Genomic DNA, 6,000 nt, shown 5'->3' with positions numbered 1-6,000 from the left:
TTCAATGTTTTTTTACGTAGATTTGTATGGACGAAATCACACGGGAATAACGTTGGAAAACAACGTTGCATTTTACGTGACACCAACGTGAATGCAACGTAAATTATTGGTGGAGGTGGATTGTTCGTAAAAACATTACGTGAATTCTACGTTGTCACAACGTGAATTTTTGGTTATGGTTGTGGTTTGGTTGAAATTGCGTTGCATTTTTACGTAATGTCCACGTGAATGGAACGTAAATTTTAGGTCAAATTTTAGGTCAAGAATTACGTGAATTCTACGTTGACACAACGTGAAAGTTGAGTTTTGGTGCATTTTTCGTGATAAAATTGACGTGAATTACACGTCGACACAACGTAAATTTTTGGTTGTGGTTGTGGTTTGGTTTGATTTCGACGTGAATGCAACGTTGAGAGTGAATGTAGGTTTTGGTAAATGTATCCACACACACACCAACTTTCACACTCAGTCACAGATCATAAGGACTATTACATGTAACACCATAAACTCAAGATACGACCAACAATTTTATTTCATAACAAAAAAATGCATATTATGTTGCGGAGAAATTAAAAATGCACGCAGCTTAGCATGGCAACAGCACAGCATATTCAATCGATTTTATTCTTTGTCCTGGTGGTCCTCTTCTCCCAGGCAGTCCTCTATGCGCCTCTTTGATGCTGGTCGCTAAACAAAGCAAAGACAGCACATTGATATTAGTGACACAAGAGCCTCCATAATGTCTGGAGTAGAAATACACATCTTTTCAACTTAGGTCACTTTTTTAGTAACTTTCCACTGCCTACTATGTCTCTGGCCTACTGCCAACTGAGTGTTGACACTATTTTATTTTATTTTATGCAGCTTGTTATCGCGCGCATATTTCAACATACGGATTCAAGGCGCAGGGATTTATTTATGCCGTGTGAGATGGATTTTTTTTTACACAATACATCACGCATTCACATCGGCCAGCAGATCGCAGCCATTTTGTCGCATATCCTACTTTTCACGGCCTATTATTCCAAGTCACACGGGTATTTTGGTGGACATTTTTGTCCATGCCTATACAATTTTGCCAGGAAAGACCCTTTTGTCAATCGTGGGATCTTTAACGTGCACACCCCAATGTTGTGTACACGAAGGGACCTCGGTTTTTCGTCTCATCCGAAAGACTAGCACTTGAACCCACCACCTAGGTTAGGAAAGGGGGGAGAAAATTGCTAACGCCCTGACCCAGGGTCGAACTCGCAACCTCTCACTTCCGAGCGCAAGTGCGTTACCACTCGGCCACCCAGCCACTATTTCTTTTTAATATATGAAATAAAGCATTATGTCCCTTCTTCGAGCCTTGTTGTGTCAGATTTAGGCCGCAAGCCAAGACAACAAAAGACGGTGTGCCAGTGTGTATTCCTTCCATAAGAAATGAAGTATTTCAAACGAAAATTGATCGTTTCAGAACAGTTTGGGGGTATTTTATTTGTATTTGCATCATTAAGACATTTGACCTGGAACAGTCTGGAAGGGAAACTGTCTTTAATCTATGTACAAGAATGAAATGTTTGTAATTGTCCAAACACAAATAACATCCGTTATATATATATACGAATCACTCACACACATAGCGCGTCACCTTATTCCCACTACTATGAGTTATACACAACAACTACAATAAGCGATAAACGTTTCATATGCTGATCAGGATGCAATGAACTTTGACACGCTCCAAAGCCCATTATAGGGGCCGGTGTCCGTCTCTCTCCTTGGGGATAAAAGGGCTCACATCCTTTTCAACATTGTTATCAAAATCAAAGTCTTTCGGTAACCTGGAAAGCTCCTCGGAGCTAGTACTGTCTCAATTATCCACCGATCGCCGTATGTCGAAGTTGAAGACTATCAAGTGTATGTGTAGAGGTGGGGGGTGCACAGAAAATGGAAGCAATCATTACAATCAAACTTGTTTTGTAAAATATACTACACCTTGTCATCGGAAACTAAAAGTTATTTGGTTTTGGCCTTTTTTCACATATTATACATTGTAAATGAAAAAAAGCAAAATGAAGCAATACCAAATAAAAACAAAATGTTCAGAAACATACATGATACATGGTTAATATCAAAACGGTTGGTTGGTTGGTTAACCTAAGCTTAACGTCCTCACAGAAACGAGTGCCAATTAGGGACATGAAGTGGTGATATGCTGGGACAAAAACGGTTGGGAAAAGGGAGAACTTTAAAGTTGCCATCAAGCAAGAGAGTGATGGGTGGTTTCAACTTGCAAGGGTAATAAGAAAGCAGTGAGAGAGACAATTAAGGGCGACATGTGCGATCAAGTTGACTTTGAAAGTCCAGCACCTATAATTACAAGTTTTCCACGTTATATTTCCAGTGTTATCCATACCAAGAAGGTTCCTTTTTATATTTAGTCAAGTTTTGACTAAATATTTTAACATCGAGGGGGAATCGAAACGAGGGTATGGTGTATGTGCGTGTGTCTGTGTGTGTGTCTGTGTGTGTGTCTGTGTGTGTGTGTAGAGCGATTCAGACTAAACTACTGGACCGATCTTTATGAAATTTGACATGAGAGTTCCTGGGTATGAAATCCCCGAACGTTTTTTTCATTTTTTTGATAAATGTCTTTGATGACGTCATATCCGGCTTTTCGTGAAAGTTGAGGCGGCACTGTCACGCCCTCATTTTTCAACCAAATTGGTTGAAATTTTGGTCAAGTAATCTTCGACGAAGCCCGGGGTTCGGTATTGCATTTCAGCTTGGTGGCTTAAAAATTAATTTATGACTTTGGTCATTAAAAATCGAAAAATTGTAAAAAAAAATAAAAATTTATAAAACGATCCAAATTTACGTGTATCTTATTCTCCATCATTTGCTGATTCCAAAAACATATAAATATGTTATATTCGGATTAAAAACAAGCTCTGAAAATTAAATATATAAAAATTATTATCAAAATTTTTTTTTCGAAATCAATTTAAAAACACTTTCATCTTATTCCTTGTCGGTTCCTGATTCCAAAAACATATAGATATGATATGTTTGGATTAAAAACACGCTCAGAAAGTTAAAACAAAGAGAGGTACAGAAAAGCGTGCTATCCTTCTTAGCGCAACTACTACCCCGCTCTTCTTGTCAATTTCACTGCCTTTGCCATGAGCGGTGGACTGACGATGCTACGAGTATACGGTCTTGCTGAAAAAGGGCAGCTACTTGACTAAATATTGTATTTTCGCCTTACGCGACTTGTTTATATTTAGTCAAGTTTTGACTAAATATTTTAACATCGAGGGGGAATCGAAACGAGGGTCGTGGTGTATGTGCGTGTGTCTGTGTGTGTGTCTGTGTGTCTGTGTGTGTGTGTAGAGCGATTCAGACTAAACTACTGGACCGATCTTTATGAAATTTGACATGAGAGTTCCTGGGTATGAAATCCCCGAACGTTTTTTTCATTTTTTTGATAAATGTCTTTGATGACGTCATATCCGGCTTTTCGTGAAAGTTGAGGCGGCACTGTCACGCCCTCATTTTTCAACCAAATTGGTTGAAATTTTGGTCAAGTAATCTTCGACGAAGCCCGGGGTTCGGTATTGCATTTCAGCTTGGTGGCTTAAAAATTAATTAATGACTTTGGTCATTAAAAATCTGAAAATTGTAAAAAAAAATAAAAATTTATAAAACGATCCACATTTACGTTTATCTTATTCTCCATCATTTGCTGATTCCAAAAACATATAAATATGTTATATTCGGATTAAAAACAAGCTCTGAAAATTAAATATATAAAAATTATTATCAAAATTAAATTGTCCAAATCAATTTAAAAACACTTTCATCTTATTCCTTGTCGGTTCCTGATTCCAAAAACATATAGATATGATATGTTTGGATTAAAAACACGCTCAGAAAGTTAAAACAAAGAGAGGTACAGAAAAGCGTGCTATCCTTCTTAGCGCAACTACTACCCCGCTCTTCTTGTCAATTTCACTGCCTTTGCCATGAGCGGTGGCCTGACGATGCTACGAGTAAAATGGCATTGCGTTTCATTCTGTGAGTTCGACAGCTACTTGACTAAATATTGTATTTTCGCCTTACGCGACTTGTTATATTTAGTCAAGCTAACCTTCATCTGTCCGACACGTGCGATCTCACTTTTTCAGTGAGTTATTTTTTCCCTCTAACATCTGGTTGCCAGACTTCCGTCAACTTCTTGTCAAATTTCACACTGTGATTCTCACGTATCTGATTGACAGTGTCCAGTCAATCACTTCTTTCAGACGGGTCATAAAATTGCAAAGGCTCCTGTACGCTTCGTTGGGAAAAGTCGAAGAGGCTAGTAGCGGAAAACTTTGGGGGAGGGTCTACGGGGATGGGGGGGGTCTTAGATTGAGAGGAGACGGAATGCATGGAACGGAACTTTTATTAATCGTTTTGTAGTTTTTTGTGTCTGGAGCATGTAAACAAAACAAAAATGAGCAAAATTCTGAGAGAAAAACGGGAGCTTTATCAAAGCAAATTTTTTTTACAGTTGTTGTGATTATTCAACGACAAGAGACAATACAATCTGTTATACTTTTGATTTCTAAGAGTTGAAATCAATTACGCAGATATATTATAAGTCTACAAAGCCATGACGGTGCCAAAATAGCATGATAGCATTTTTTAATATTTCACTAATCAGAGCAGCAGAATTCTAACTTCATTATATAAAATCAATCTAATCAATTAATTTAGTAAGCACTGAAGGCATCGTGATCATTAAAAAAATCTCACAACTTAAGAACATCATACCTCTGCATAAATTACGCTTATGCAGTATGTTTCTGCCGATTAATGCAAACACTTTTTTTTTCGCAGAGCAGGGACCCGGCATTGATACCGTCACCTGAAAATCAGTGGCTGTGTTGTAAGACCTTTCTTTATTTTCTTTCTTTATTTGGTGTTTAACGTCGTTTTCAACCATGAAGGTTAGTTGTAAGACCAAATTTTGTAATTGACAATGACTTGAAAACGCACGTGTCCTAAGAATATAGGAAAGGGAATACATGTACACTCAACGATGTCTTTTGCACACTGCCATCTGACAAATTATTTAAAGCGGTCATTAAAAGCAGGCGACGATAGTCGAGTGATTTATTACCCACGGGGGGTTGAGGCTGCAGACAATTAACTGTGAACTGAGAAGGGGTAAGCGGTGGGGGCGGAGGGGGGGGGGGGGTGAAAGGGGGAGGGAGTGGGGTGGCAGGCATAAAAAAATGAAAACTTGTTACGGTCCGACTTTGGGTTTGGTGTGTGTTGGCTACGCTGATGTCTCAAGTGGACTCACGTTCATAAGGGGGTGGGTAAATCAACATGGTCGGCAATTTTATGATCCAGGTCGACAAAAGACAGTCAAGTGTGTAATTAGCCAATCAGTCAGATGACATCAAGGTGTCAAGTTCTGAATTCTTCTCATACCACCGTTCCGACCTCATCTCTCGGACAAAAGTTGGACAACCAAGTTTTGGAAGAAATTTTCAAGGAAGAATGACATCACAGGTTTCTGGAAAGCAAGGATTCGGGACAAAAGAAAGAATAACTGACACTATAACACTAACACACACACACACACACACACACACACATACACACACACACACACACAGGCACGAACTCAAACAAACACACTGGCACACCACACACACACACTGACACCACACACACACACACACCGACACCACACACACACACACTCACGCACGAACACATTCATACAAACTTGCGCGCGCGCACTGATTTCTAAACAACAACAACAACAGTAAGCAGTGAACGATGCATAATGCTAATCATGAGGCAAAAAATGAATGTGGCAAGTTTGATTCAACTTTGACCCGCTCTAAATCCCATTGTTCACAGGAGCGGACCGGGTGTCCGTCTGTCTCCCTGAGGATAAAAGGGCTCACAGTTTCCAAAACTTGTGATCAAAATCAAAGTCTTTCAGTAACCTGG

The sequence above is a fragment of the Littorina saxatilis genome, linkage group LG14 (genome assembly GCF_037325665.1).
Source record: "Littorina saxatilis isolate snail1 linkage group LG14, US_GU_Lsax_2.0, whole genome shotgun sequence".
Taxonomy (NCBI): domain Eukaryota; kingdom Metazoa; phylum Mollusca; class Gastropoda; order Littorinimorpha; family Littorinidae; genus Littorina; species Littorina saxatilis.
The sequence above is the reverse complement of the archived record's forward strand: the minus strand, read 5'-3'. Positions refer to the sequence as shown.